Below are 16,032 nucleotides of genomic sequence, written 5' to 3'. Positions count from 1 at the left end.
CATGGTACTACATTATTTTTCTCGTTGCAGTCAGTAGTAGTCACTCAGCTTTCTCTCTATATAGGCTTTGGTTCAATCAACAGGACTGCAATGTTGTCAGATGTATCAGCGTAAATGAAGTCATTATTACATTTGCACAGAAATTTATACATTTCATCCAGGACTGGGAATAACTTTCATTGAAATTAAGCCGCATATTTCCATTTTTAACTTTAGTATGTAGTTACTCTTATTATTGTTTCCGGACACCCAGTCATTTAATATCAAGTTCAGACTGCATCTTTTTTTCTTTTCCAATTTTCCATTTTGTCAAACTATGCGATCTGAGTCATCATACAATCTTTGCTTGTCTTGGTCCTGAGCCAGCGCGTACATGTTTTGATTGCGATGTATACTGTATTTCCTGGACTACAAGTCGCACCGGAGTTTAAGTCACCCTAAGCAATGTGTCGTTGGGAGGAAAAAACGTATACAAGTCGCTTCGGTGTGTAAGTAGCATATTTATATGGTGGTACAGTATTGTAGCGAATTCGGAGGGCAGCCTTGGAACCGGCGCAGCAGGGACGCGACCCCAGGTCTCCTACACCACTAGGTTAACCAGTTGACTAAAGGGTCCAACCCATTGGCAAAGAGCTAGCGAGTCTATTTATCCGTGCATGTTACACTACCCCACCCCTTCGGGAAGCACATCCCCGCGCTTCGGCGTACCAGCTCCCTCACGCCTTTATGCGCACGCGCTTCCGATGGCCTCATGGTCTCACCATCCCACTTCTGACACCAATGTAGCGAATTCGGGGGGCAGCCCGGGAATCGCCGCGGCGCGAACCCATGTCTTTCGCACCTGGGGCAACTACGTTAACCAGTCGACTGAATGGTCCGACCCGTTGGCCAGGGGCTAGCGAGTCCACTTATCCGTGCACGTTACAGTTTTCAATTGAGTCACAATATTACACAGTGCCATCAAGTGGTCTTTGTTCAAATGCAGTGTGTTGTCCAACAAAGTTAAATTGTGTAAGTCGTTTTGTAGTATAAGTTGCAGGACAAGCCAGACTATTAACAAAACAGTGACTTATAGTCCGGGGAATACTGTACTCTTTGTCTTCTTGATCAAGCACCAAGTTCACCAGGCAATGGAAGTAGGGGCCAGCAAGTGCTCATTATAAAACATAATCAACACAGCTCAACCCAAACATGTTTTTTTTTCCTCCGCTGAGGCGCAACATGCACTCCTGTTATTCGACGTCACTAAGCACGTCTTTGAAGCTCTCATCAGCTCATATGAGAAGATGAGAGGGAACGATATACTAAGATGCCAGATTTTTTTGGTCGGGGCATCGTGATTTGTTCTAGACACGTCGCCAGCTGCCTTTCCCCATGTTACTCTAAAGACTAACTGAAGTTCTCATGATCTGCATGACGGTATGATCATGTTGAATTCTGACAGATTTTGGGTGGTCTGAGCACGTCATAACAACTACATTCACGAAGGGGTTCAACTTATACAGACATACTGATTTCTATTGTCTTGGTCCTAACGCAGACCACATTTCTTACACAGTGTAAAACTAGAACACGTGATGTCCAGCAAATGGTGTCAGAATTTCAGTTCTTGCCAACAAGTTTTGAGTACAAGAAAAATGTAACTCCCTAAATGCAAATTAATTTCAGTGTAGCATGCAGTATGTTATATCGCATTTGTTTTCGGTGGATGCATTTGTTTTTGCTAATAACACGCTGTGTTTGCATGTTTGTGCTGTTTATGTCACAGACGTGAGTAGATCAGGTGCATATGCTGGGCTTTGACACTTGTGCACATGCACATGCGCTGAAAGAGGGAGTTGGGGAGAGAAAACAATCATAGCCTGGGGTTTATCTGTTTCACAGGTAACCATATATCCGGGGCGTCAATGAAACAGGAGAAGCAGCCAGGCAGGCAATTAGAGGTGAGATGAATGAAGCTGGCTGTTCGTTTGTAGTGCTGCCAAGATGTCAGCTGCGTCTGCCTCAAGTCACTGCATCGCATCATTCTGAATATTCCGCTCCTCTTTCTCTTTGTGCCTTTCCTTCTCTCATTCTCTCTCTCGCCAGATGGCTGCATCTCGCCTTCTTAATCTCCCTGCATTAATTCTTTCCACTTGTTCGACTTAACCAAGTTGTTTGTTTTCTCTGTCTATAAATATGCCTAAATGTGTCTTATCTCAAATTAATTAGTTGGCGTGACAGTAATATTCCGCCATGCCGCCTACGTGTCATGTATGACCTGGCTCGTGAGCCATGACACCAGCGGAAGGTAGATGGTTTTTAAACTGAAAGGTGTACGGGGTTTATACTAAAGTCATGAGCTGTGTTAATCAAGCGTGATTTTTTTTCGTACCCGTTTTCCGGGAACTCTGCCTCTGATTGACTAATACTCGTTGCCTCCGTTGATTAGGTTGGTTAAGGTTAGGGTGAGGTTAGGGTTAGCCAATCAGAGATAGAGTAGGGGCCCCCTTTTTCTCCCAATTGTACTTCGCCAATTACCCCACTTTTCAGAGCCGGCCGTCCCGGTCGCTGTTCCACCCCCTCTGCCGATCAGGGGAGGGCTGCAGACTACCACACGTCTCCTCCGATACATGTGGAGTCGCCAGCCGCTGCTTTTCACCTGACGGTGAATAGTTTCACCAGGGCGATGTAGCGCGTGGGAGGATCACGTTATTCCCCCCGGTTCCCCCCGCGCCTCACCGATCCCGCGCCCCGACCGACCAGAAGCGGCGCTAGTGCAGCGACCAGGACACATACCCGCATCCGGCTTCCCACCAGCATACACGACCAATTGTGTCTGTAGGGACGGCCGACCAAGCCGGAGGTAACACGGGGATTCGAACCGACGATCCCCCGTGTTGATAAGCAACGGAATAGACCACTACGCTACCCAGACGTGGAACAGCCAGGTCTTAAATACCGCTGGGAGACTGGCCAGGTGCTCCCAGTTGCACTGATGAACTCCGCCTGCCAGGGACCTGCAAGGCAACACAAACAAATAAGGGGAACATACACACAGCATGCCATGCAGCAGGTCCGTCACATACCCTATATGGACATAAGTATTGGGACACACCTCTTTATCATTGAATTCAGGTGTTTCATTAAGACCCATTGCCACAGGTGTATAAAATCCAGCAGCTAGCCATGCACTCTGCATTTACAAACGTTTGTGAAAGAAGGGGTCGTTCTGAAGAGCTCGGTGAATTCAAGCGTGGTACTGTCATAGGATGCCACCTTTGCAATAAGTCAGTTCGTGAAATTTCTTGCCTGCTAGGTATTCCACGGTCAACTGTAAGTGGTTTTATTGAAAAGTGGAAGTGTTTAGGAACAACAGCAACTCAGCCATGAAGTGGCAGACCATGTAAAGTCACACAGCGGGGTCAACGAGTGCTGAGGCGCACAGTGCGTAAAAGTCGCCAACGCTCTGTTAACTCAATAACTGCAGAGGTCCAAACTTCCTCTGGCATTAACATCGGCACAAAAACTGTGCGCCGGGAGCTTCATGGAATGGGTTTCCATGGCTGAGCGGCTGCATGCAAGCGTGGGCTAGGCCTCTTAGTTACAGTGAAGGGAAATCTTAATGCTTCAGCATACCAAGACATTTTGGACAATTCTATGCTTCTAACTTTGTGGGAACAGTTAGGGGAGGGTCCTTTTCTGTTCCAGCATGACTGTGCCCCAGTGCACAAAGCAAGATCCATTAAGACATGGTTGGGTGAGTTTGGTGTGGAAGAACTTGACTGGCCTGCACAGAGCCCTGACCTCAACCTCATCGAGCACCTTTGGGATGAACTAGATCAGAGATTGTGAGCCAGGTCTTCTTGTCCAACATCAGTGCCTGACCTCACAAATGCTCTTTTGGATGAATGGGCAAAAATTCCCACAGACACACTCCAAAATCTTCCGAGAAGAGTGGAAGCTGTTATAGCTGTAAAGGGGGGGGGGGCAACTCCATATCAATGCCTATGGATTTAGAAAGGGATGTCATGAAAGCTCCTGTACGTGTAATGGCTAGGTGCCCCAATACGTTTGTACATATAGTATACGTCAAATCAAACCATATCAAAAATGTCAGGGTACTAATTTGGGTTTAGTAAACAATAGTTGAATAATTGACTGTGTTCCTCATTATTGATGGAAATAATGATGTTCGACTTTACGAGATGCTTTGTTATTATCTGTCCCGAAGGAGGATCTATGGTGTTTCTTTCTCTATTAAAAGGAAGAAAATCAAGGTTGTTTGCTGAAATCTAAGCAGGCATTGCTTTGCATAAATAATCATTGAGGCAGATTCTAAAACTGGTTTTCACAAACAGTGCAAGTACACCTTGTTCTCTTTCTCACATGTTATACGGCCACCACATCTGCCTGTTGTTCTAACAGGTCTAAACCTAAAACCCAGCCCTGGATCAATGACACCATATGAGAAGGGAATGTAAGAAAGCGGAGCCTAGATGGAAAAGAATGAGGAAAAAAAATTCTCATTATGAAATACTGGTCCATCAAGTATCAGGAAGTAGTAGTTAAAAGGTCGAGAGCAAATTATATTTTGGGCATCATATCCAAAAAAAAAAGTTAGTTTTGTTCAGCACGATTCTAAAAAGCTGGAATGGACTAGATTTGAAATAAAGTCAAGAGGAAATGAAAAATGCCTTTTTAACCCTTTCATATCACATCCCTGCGCATATTGTGCACCTATTTAACAATATATGGCAAAAAAATCAATTTCCTTGTATTTTTACATCAAAATCCAATCATGATTTCTTCCTGTAAAACAAAATATGAATGCTTATGTAGGCTTGAACCAACCAATTTCAACCAATAATATCATGACATCCACCCATCAATCTTCAACTTTTAGCAGCCCAGAGCTAAGATTCATTAGCTAGCAAGGTAGCAACATGCCCACTTTTCAACGTTCAAATCAAATTCCTCCCAACGTTATGTCCCACTTGTTTATTCTGTTTCACTCGGAAATATGTCACGATACGGATATCAGATGCTCTCGAAATGCCGTTTCAGCTGGACTTTAATCTTTAATCAGTCGGTCAATTTTATTGAACATATTAAAGAAAACCACATAAGCAATAAAAAGAATAAAAAAAATCTCCGGCAACACAAATAAGTGACAAATAAGCACTTCTTCAAATTAAGATTAATGAATGTAAAAGAAAACACTGTTAATCATGTCTTATATGACCTTTTCAGTACAAGCATTTTTGTTAAGCTGTTATTCTAATGATCTGGAAGTGAAACATGGAAGCAAAACATTTTCATATGAATGTACAAGTTAACAAATTCAAAGGAAGAAATTTATTTTAAGATGGTAAAAACATCAATCTTTTAATATGCACGTGCACAACAGCATCACACAGGAATAATGTGTTTTAAGCTTATTGGATACATGTACGAGGGACTAGTGAAATTCATATGAATATTTCCTGGCTTTTTTTGTTGTTGTTTTTTTTTTGTTTGTTTTGAATGTCCGTTTTTAAGCCCTGGTTTATATTTTGTGGCTGGGATATAAATTTAGAACAGTGGTTAATCTTGAGATGTGTTACATGGGTATTGCATGTTTTTAAACACACACCCTCCACCCAGTTGGAAATAAAGATACTACATGACTATGGCATTTTTCTTCTTCTTCCTCTTCTTCTTCTTCTTTTTCGGGTCGCCACAACAGATCAATCATTTCCATCTCTTCCTTTCAACTGCATCTTCCTGTCATGCCAACCACCTGCATGTCCTCCCTCACCACATCCATAAATGTCGCCTTTTTCTTTCCCTCTTACCTGGCAGCTTCATCCTCAGCATCCTTCTCCCGATATATACCCAGCATCTGTCCTCCACACATGTCCAAACCATTTCAATCTCACCTCTCTTGCTTTGTTGCCATACGGTCCAACCTGAACTGTCCCTCTTATATACTCGTTCCTAATCATGTCCATTAGGGATCATTAGGGACCCATTAGGACCCATTAGGGGTCACCACAACAGAGCAACCGTTTCCATCTCTTCCTTTCCACTGCATCTTCCTGTCATGCCAACCACCTGCATGTCCTCCCTCACCACATCCATAAACCTCGCCTTTTTCTTTTCCTCTTGCCTGGCAGCTTCATTCTCAGCAACCTTCTCCCAATATATACTGCACATGTCCAAACCATCTCAATCTCACCTCTCTTAGTTTGTCTTCAAATTGTCCAATCTGAGCTGTCCCTCTAATATGTTCATTCCTAATCATGTCTATCTTCGTCACTCCCGATGAAAATCTTAGCATCTTCAACTCTGCCACCTCCAGCTCCACCTCCTGTCTTTTCATAAGTGCCACCATCTCCAAACCATATAACATAGCTGGTATCACCACCATCTTGTAAACCTTCCCTTTAACTATCCAAAGGAATTGAATCGAGTGCATGGATAACCATGACCTGGATGAATGAGAACATTCACAGACATCTTCCCTTTAACTCTTGCTGGAACCTTTCTATCACAAATTCCTTCTGACACTCTTCTCCACCCACTCCACCCTGCCTGCACTCTCTTCTTCACCTCTCTTCTACACTCCCCATTACTTTGAACAGTTGACCCCATTATTTAAACTCATCCACCTTTACTGACACTACTCCTTGCATCCTCACCATTCTGCTGTCATTCCTCTCATTCACTCATAGGTATTCCGTCTTGCTCCTACTGACCTTCATTCCTCTTCTCTCCAGTGCATACCTCCACCTCTCCAGGCACTCTTCAACCTGCTCCCTACACTCACTACAGATCACACATCATCTGCGAACATCATAGTCCATGGAGACTCCTGCCTGATCTCATCTGTCAACCTGTCCATCACAATTGTAAACAAGGAAGGGTTTAGAGCCAGTCCTTGATGTAATCCCACCTCCACCTTGAACTCATCCGTCAATCCTACCACACACATCACCAATGTCTCACTGCCCTCATACATAGCCTGCAGTACTCTTGCATACTTCTCTGTCACTCCCGACTTCCTCATACAATACCACAACTCCCGTCTCGGCACCCTGTCATATGCGTTCTCTAAATCCACAAAGACACAATGTAACTCCTTCTGACCTTCTCTGTACTTCTCCATCAACATTCTCAAAGCAAACATCACATCTGTGGTGCTCCTTGCTGGCATGAAACCATACTGCTGCTTGCTAATCATCACCTCTCCTCTTAATCTAGCTTCCACTGCTCTTTCTCATAACTTCATGCTGTGGCTGATCAACTTGATACCTCTGTAGTTGCTACAGTTCTGCACATCGCCCTTGTTGTTGAAAATCGGTACCAGTATGCTTCTTCTCCACTCCTCAGGCATCCTCTCACTTTCCAAGATTGTGTTAAACAATCTAGTTAAAACTCCATCGTCATCTCTCCTAAACATCTCTATGCCTCCACAGGTATGTCATCTGGACCAACTGCCTTTCCACTCTTCGTCCTCTTTATAGCTGCCCTCACTTCCTCCTTCCTAACCCACCACACTTCCTGATTCACTATCCCCACACCATCCAACCTTCTCTCTCTCTCATTTTCTTTATTCATCAGCCGCTTAAAGTACTCCTTCCACCTTTTCAACACTCTCCTCACTTGTCAGCACATTTCCATCCCTATCCTACATCACCCTAACCTGCTGCACATCCTTCCCAGCTCGGTCCCTCTGTCTACCCAATCTGTACAAGTTCTTTTCGCCTTCCTTAGTCTCCAGCCTCTCATACAACTCGCCATACGCCTTTTCCTTTGCCTTCACCACTGCTCTCTTCACCTTACATTGCATCTTCTTGTACTCCTGTCTACTTTATTCATCTGACTATCCCACTTCTTCTTCGCCGACCCCTTCCTCTGTATATTTTCCTATATTTCCTCATTGTACCACCAAGTTTCCTTGTGTTCCTTCCTCTGTCCAGATGACACACCAAGTACCTTCCTAGCTGTCTCCCTCACTGTTTCTGCAGTGGTTGCCCAGCCATCTGGCAACTCTTCACTACCACCCAGTGGCTGTCTTAACTCCGCCCTGAACTCCACACAACAGTCTTCCTTCTTCAACTTCCACCATTTGATCCTTGGCTCTGCGTTCACTCTCTTCCTCTCCTTGATCTCCAAAGTCATCCTACAGACCACCATCTGATGCTGCCTAGCTACATTCTCTCCTGTCACCACCTTGCAGTCTTCAATCTGTTTCAGATTGCACCTCCTGCATAAGACATAGTCCACCTGTGTACACCTTCCTCCACTATTATCCACCACACTGTGTTCCCCCCCCTTCTTGAAATATGTATTCGCCACAGCCATTTCCACCCTTTTCCATCATCTGTCCTTCCACATTTCTATTCTTGACACCATACCATCAGACATCAACTCTGTTCCCTCCACCAACATGCCCATGGAAGTCTGCTCCAATCACCAGTCTCTCCTCTATAGGTACACTCTCCATCACATTATCCAACTCACTCCGGAATTCTTCTTTCTCTTCCATCTCACATCCAACTTGTGGGGCATATGCGCTGACGTCATTCATCGTCACACCTTTGATTTCCATCTTCATACTCATCATTCTGTCTGACACTGTTTTCACCACCAACACACTCAACATACTCTTCCTTCAGGATTACCCCGACCCATCTCTCATCCCATACACACTATGGTTACGCTTTCCTCCACACCTTACTCCCCTTTCACCTGCTCTCTTCCATCTCTCCATCATATCAGCCAGTTCTCTCCCTTTACCAGTCATAGTACCCACATTCAAAGTTCCGACTCTCACCTCCACACTCCTACCCTTCCTCCTTTCCTGCCGCCTCTGGATATGCCTTCCCCCTCACCTTCTCCTTCGCCCAACTGTAGCACAGTTTCCACCAGCAGCCTGCTGGCCAACAGTACTGGTGGTGGTCATTGGTAACCTGGGTCTCGACCAATCCAGTATGGAAATCTGATTTATGATCCGCATATTTGATTTTTTGATTTGGCAAATGTTTTATGAAGGATGCCTTTCCTGACACCCCCCCCCCATTTATCTGGTCTTGGGACAGGCACTAAGAATGAACTATATATATATATATATATATATATATATATATATATACACACTACCGTTCAAAAGTTTGGGATCACATTGAAATGTCCATATTTTTGAAGGAAAAGCACTGTACTTTTCAATGAAGATAACTTTAAACTAGTCTTAACTTTAAAGAAATACACTCTATACATTGCTAATGTGGTAAATGACTATTCTAGCTGCAAATGTCTGGTTTTTGGTGCAATATCTACATAGGTGTATAGAGGCCCGTTTCAAGCAACTATCACTCCAGTGTTCTAATGGTACAATGTGTTTGCTCATTGGCTCAGAAGGCTAATTGATGATTAGAAAACCCTTGTGCAATCATGTTCACACATCTGAAAACAGTTTAGCTCGTTACAGAAGCTACAAAACTGACCTTCCTTTGAGCAGATTGAGTTTCTGGAGCATCACATTTGTGGGGTCAATTAAACGCTCAAAATGGCCAGAAAAAGAGAACTTTCATCTGAAACTCGACAGTCTATTCTTGTTCTTAGAAATGAAGGCTATTCCATGCGAGAAATTGCTAAGAAATTGAAGATTTCCTACACCGGTGTGTACTACTCCCTTCAGAGGACAGCACAAACAGGCTCTAACCAGAGTAGAAAAAGAAGTGGGAGGCCGCGTTGCACAACTGAGCAAGAAGATAAGTACATTAGAGTGTCTAGTTTGAGAAACAGACGCCTCACAGGTCCCCAACTGGCATCTTCATTAAATAGTACCCGCAAAACACCAGTGTCAACATCTACAGTGAAGAGGCGGCTGCGGGATTCTGGGCTTCAGGGCAGAGTGGCAAAGAAAAAGCCATATCTGAGACTGACCAATAAAAGAAAAAGATTAAGATGGGCAAAAGAACACAGACATTGGACAGAGGAAGACTGGAAAAAAGTGTTGTGGACGGATGAATCCAAGTTTGAGGTGTTTGGATCACAAAGAAGAACGTTTGTGAGACGCAGAACAAATGAAAAGATGCTGGAAGAATGCCTGACGCCATCTGTTAAGCATGGTGGAGGTAATGTGATGGTCTGGGGTTGCTTTGGTGCTGGTAAGGTGGGAGATTTGTACAGGGTAAAAGGGATTCTGAACAAGGAAGGCTATCACTCCATTTTGCAACGCCATGCCATACCCAGTGGACAGCGCTTGATTGGAGCCAATTTCATCCTACAACAGGACAATGACCCTAAACACACCTCCAAATTGTGCAAGAACTATTTAGAGCAGAAGCAGGCAGCTGGTATTCTATCGGTAATGGAGTGGCCAGCGCAGTCACCAGATCTGAACCCCATTGAGCTGTTGTGGGAGCAGCTTGACCGTATGGTACGCAAGAAGTGCCCATCCAACCAATCCAACTTGTGGGAGCTGCTTCTGGAAGCGTGGGGTGCAATTTCTCCAGATTACCTCAACAAATTAACAGCTAGAATGCCAAAGGTCTGCAATGCTGTAATTGCTGCAAATGGAGGATTCTTTGACGAAAGCAAAGTTTGATGTAAAAAAAATCTTATTTCAAATACAAATCATTATTTCTAACCTTGTCAATGTCTTGACTCTATTTTCTATTCATTTCACAACATATGGTGGTGAATAAGTGTGACTTTTCATGGAAAACACAAAATTGTTTGGGTGATCCCAAACTTTTGAACGGTAGTGTATATATATATACATATATACATATATCTGTGCTGCTTACTTTACTGTGCTGCTGTACACTCTCTACACAAATGAATGCACCAGCCATACAGAAAACCAATATATTGTTAAAATTTCTGATGACACTGCATCCCCTGGTTTGTGCTAACTAACTCTGATGTATAAATCAGGTGTATACGTTTACCATCCAGAGCATTGTACAGTGGTGTGACAAACATCATCTCATCCCCAAGACAATAAAAAAATGGAGGAGAAAGTGTTTGACCCCAAGTCTCTTGGTCATCATTCACCAGTGGTCATTCATGACCATACTATAACACATGTGAACTCCCACAGGTACCTGGGCATCCACATGGATAACAAACTGGTTTGGAAAGTCCTTGAGGAGGATGTCTGCTCCAGGATGCAGCAGAGGCTGCACTTCGTCAGAAGGCTCAGGACCTTTGGTGTGAACCGGGAAGTGCAGCTTCTATTCTATCATGCAGTAGTACAGAGCCTCCCATGCTATGGCATCTCTGCATGGTTTGGTAACCTGACAGTACAGTCAAAGGCCCAGATCACCCGAATTATACAGACAGCCATGAAGATCATGGGAGGCCGTTAACATCCCAGTCTTCAGTTATTTTTCAACAAATCATAATCAGACAGGCTCATAAAAAATCATCTCAGATCCAATTCACATTCTCCACCCTGAGTATCAGCTCCTCCCCTCAGCCAGAAGGTCCAGGGTTCCCCTAAGCAGGCACCACCATTTCAAACATTCCTTTGTCCCCCTAGCCATTAAAGCCCTTAACACCACCTAGGCTGAAATATGTGTATGCCATAGCTGTCCTTCTTGTCGTTGATCACTATTATATATTGTGGTGTTAAGGGCTTTAATGGCTAGGGGGCACTTTTTTCTGATGTTGATGGGCATGTGCAATTGATGGATGAATGTATTTGTTGTTGTTTTTTACTGTTGTTCTGCTGTGCTTTTATACTGCAGACACTGTGATGTCCAAGGCAAATTTCCTACTGGGACAATAAAGTCTATCTTAATCGTCAGAATCAGAATACTTTATTCATCCCCGAGGGGAAGTTGGGTACTCTTAATCTTAAACTTAAATTTACCTGTCCAACGGTTGCATTGCATTGGTTTTTATGCCTTTATTGTCTCAAATTTTGCACCACTTCTCAAAATCTTTGTTCATTCTACTTTTGGAACGGCATAGATCATGTAACTCTTTTGCTGAATAATGAGGCTTTTTGTATTCTATTGAGTTGTATCATGATGCTAGTTCCTCCAACCTGGAAAGTTGAAATGTGCAGTGAGATGCATGTGTGACACTAGATTTGGTAAGAGTGGGGCACCTTTAACTGGTTTGTTAACCAAAATAAAGACTCCGGGCTAGAAGAAAGGTTTTGATAGTATAGATAGACTGACATATATTGGTATAGATTGACAGCTCTTTCCAACCACCCTGACACATGATGGTAATTTTTTTGGTATGTTCAAGTCAAAATTACTGATGGTGCCTATAAATCACTGAACCCATTTCTCTTGGACGAGACTCGCTGTACCTCCCTCTAAAACCCAATGATGTTTGCAGCTTGAAAAACCTTGGTGACTGTCTTGAGGATACCAATTGCTTGTTGACAGTTTTCATCAGCTGAACAAGAGCAAACTGGAGGTGGTCATATTTTGGCCCTCTGACACCATTTAAAAACATTACCAACAACCCAGGCCAGTTATCCCCTATGCCAAGCCTTTCTCCAAAAACACGGGTATATCTTTCAGCTCAGCTCTCGAATTTGACATACAAATCAACCTAGTAGTTACATCTATGTTCTACCAGCTCAGAACCATCTCTAAAATTAAGTTTATCTCCTCTTGCATTGCACAAAGTTATTAATCAATTTTCTCTGACTTGCCTGCTGTTTGCCCAAAAGGACGCTGCCAGGCGTCTGACTGGCACTAGAAAGTGCTGCCACATTTCCCCAGCGTTGGCCTCTCTCCACTGGCTCCCTGTTTAATTGAAAATTGATTTTCAAATTCTTCTGTTTACATTTAAGGCCTTTAATGGGTTGGCCCATTCTTACATATCTGCTCTTTTATGCCTCCATTCTCCCCCCAGGTCCCTTAGGTCATCAGATCAGATCTTACTGTCTATTCCACAGCCAAGGCTGAAGCTTAAAGGAGATGGTGCGTTTGCCACTGCATCTCTTATGCTGCCGAAAAACCTCCCCTATAGCATACAATCCACCCCCACCCATGACTCATTCAAATCCCATCACAAAACCCATTTTTTATTCCTTAGCTTTTGAATCAAAATGATCTGCTTGTGTGTGCCTGTGTGTGTGTTGGTGTATGTGCTGAGTCTCCCTCATACCTGCTGTTTTATCTGTTGACTGACAGCCCTCTCTTTCTCTGTTCTGACCTTTTTTTGTACTTATGAATTGTACATCAGTTTGGCCAATGATAAGTTGTTTCTAAATGTGCTTTATGTAAATTTACCTCCTTTTTCGCACTCGCTCTCTCTTGTTCTCTCACTATGTCGCACTTTCATTTTCTTTTTTACAGACCCCGTGGATGTGTTAGTGTGTGTGTGAGAGGAAGTGTGATTGTGAACATGTAGCTGAGGCTGCTCCATGTGCGAGTGTGAGCGCGTTTGTGTTGCGTGTGTGTGTTATTGGTGGGCTCTGTGTTTGACTCTGTGTACTTTTTGTGACAAGAAAGCCACAGATTATTGCACATGAAATGTTATTCATACAAAAACAGCTCTAGCGTGACTATCCCCCAGCTACAGCTCTCCGAAGCCTATTGGTAAAATACAACGGCACAAATCTCACAGCTAAAAAAAAAAACATGGCAAAAAGTTAAGACGGTAGGCTGTTACTAACTCTTGATGTAATACTTTTTTTAATGTCATGGTGGTGGACAGAGAAAGTAAAAAAAAAAATCAGATTTATTTTCTATTCAGTATTTTGTAAAGGGAAACTTAAAACATCATAGAAAAGGGTAAGCAATCCAGCTATGTGTGTGCCATTCAGGTTCCTGCTCAAATGGGACACACTTGTCGAGTCGTTCCACCGTGATGTCATCGTCTACTTACACAGGAAGATAGAAAAGAGAAAACGTGTTAATGTGCAAGGACAGTGATTGCCTGGGATGTTGTTTCCCTGGATGTTTTTTTTGTTTTTTTCCACGCACACTTTTTCCTCGCCTGCTTTATATTGAGCGTTTACCAGCAATCTTCTTCTCACACATAGTTTTATCCCTCTTTCTCTCTCCTACGCCCCCCCCCCCCCCGGCCACCTTTCTTTCTATTGATCTCTGGTCTGTTTAAAGAAGCAAGTGAACACTTGTCATCTTCTGTGGTTTTAGGTTCTCTTTCAAGACCAGCTGTTTGCTACGTGTACACACACACACACACACACACACACACACACACACACACACACACACAGACACACGAGAATTAGCTCTCATCAATGTTCGTTAATTATACCTCTATAGTGTTCGGGTAGTGTGGCGGTCTATTTCGTTGCCTAGCAACACGGGAGTCACCTGTTTGAATCCCCGTGTTACCTCCAGTTTGGTCGGGCGTCCCTACAGACACAAATGGCCGTGTCTGCGGGTGGGAAGCCAGATGTGGGTATGTGTCCTGGTCGCTGTACTAGCGCCTCCTCTGGTCAGTCGGGGTGCCTGTTCATGGGGGGAGGGGGGGCTGGAGGGGAATAGCGTGATCCTCCCACGCCTTACGTCCCCCTGGCAAAACTCCTCACTGTCAGGTGAAAAGAAGCGGCTGGCGACTCCACATGGAAGAGTGGGGTAATTGGCCGGATATAATTGGGGAGATAAAGGGGGGGGGGATATACCTCTGTAACCTCACAACTTGTCTGTCCTGGCTTCCTATTGGTTGGATGACCAGTTTAGTCCACTGTTGGACTCAATGTAAGTCACTGTGGACATGAATGCCTTTCAAGTGGTGCAAATGTAATCCGAGTGTGTGCTTGAGGTCTCAGGTGTGAGTTGCTTCCTCAGTGTCCTTGAGCATGTGTGTACTATGTTTGTCCCGAGGTGGTCGAGTTGATTTCTGTCACCCCAAAAGCTGGTCATATGAATTGCAGCAAAGCCTAGTTAGCTTGACTTAGAAGCACTCACACACATGGGGATGTGTGAGTGCTGTTGGGTTTTTTTTTCACCATCTCACCGTCTATTCCTTTATCCGGTCCCCAATTCTCCCCCCTTCCCTTTTCTTTTTCACCTTTCTCCTTGTCTCGTTTTCTCCCATCCTTCTCTGTTTCGCTCAGTTTGCTTGTGTCTTCTTCACTGGATCTGATTCTTCCTCTGTCTCCTGCTTGCTGATGGGTTTGTGTGTTTTCTGCTCGAGCTCTGTGTGTGTGTGTGTGTTGTTGCCTCTGATGTTATTTTTTACCCCTGTGTGTTCATGTCCCGCCTCAACTGTTCCTTTTAATCGAAAATTCAGAAATGTGTTCTTTATAATTGAAATCAAATACATGCACATTATTTTACTCTAGATATTTTTTTCAAGAGGCTTTTTTGCTTTGATAAATAGTTCATAGTAGAAAATGGCAGCAGAATTGGAATGGGTTTCGTTTTCCAAGGCATGGCAGATTCGTCAGTTTTTAGTTTATAATTTGGTTTTGCTACAACTCTCAGATTGGTTGTATTTGAATCACGTTTTAGAACAAAAGCACAGTTTTTTAAACTTAAACTCATCATCATCATCATCATCATCAGTGGTCACCCAAGGTCAAGTATGACCGTTCTCCCTCTGGGTCCTCAGGTGGGCGTAGAGGCTGATCCTGGAGCCACATAATGGGAGGACGCCTGTGCATGACAGCTTTTTAAGTGGCGTGTCTGATGCGCCACCACACGGTCCTTGGCAGGGGGTGGCCAGAGTCCAATGGCATGGAGAACCAAGATGATTGGGGACCACCCTCTGTTGCAGCCTTCATCCACCTTCACTGCTGTTGTGACCTGGAGACATCTTCCACCAGTTCCACCGTTGAGGTCTTTGTTGGATCGCGCTTCATCTGGAACCTCCCCCTTGACCTGTCCACCTTGGGTGACCCTACCAGGAGCCAAATTCCAGACGGCACAGCTCTTTGGATCATTGGTACACACAAGCTTCTCCACCACAGCAAGGTGGTGATGCAGAAGAAGAAACTTCGACTATTCCTTTCTTCAGTGAGGGGGCAGCTGGCCTACTTTTTTTTCTTCCTTCATGATGTTTGTTCAGGTAGTGATGAACAACAGCAAGGAACCTTAGCCCCCAACACCAGGGCAA

The 16,032-nt window shown here is 44.0% G+C and overlaps 1 long non-coding RNA gene across 1 annotated transcript in view; it reads left to right on the top strand.

Moving 5' to 3' along the window:
- Positions 1-15,552, top strand: part of LOC130117971 (uncharacterized) — an 87,456-nt gene extending 71,904 nt beyond the window's left edge. The window contains exon 3 of the long non-coding RNA XR_008810728.1: positions 15,529-15,552. This is a non-coding gene — a long non-coding RNA (uncharacterized LOC130117971). The remainder of the gene's footprint in view (positions 1-15,528) is intronic.
- The last annotated feature ends 480 nt before the right edge of the window (positions 15,553-16,032 follow it).

The sequence above is a fragment of the Lampris incognitus genome, chromosome 9 (assembly GCF_029633865.1).
Source record: "Lampris incognitus isolate fLamInc1 chromosome 9, fLamInc1.hap2, whole genome shotgun sequence".
In the NCBI taxonomy this organism is placed as follows: Eukaryota; Metazoa; Chordata; class Actinopteri; order Lampriformes; family Lampridae; genus Lampris; species Lampris incognitus.
The sequence above is the reverse complement of the archived record's forward strand: the minus strand, read 5'-3'. Positions and strand labels throughout refer to the sequence as shown.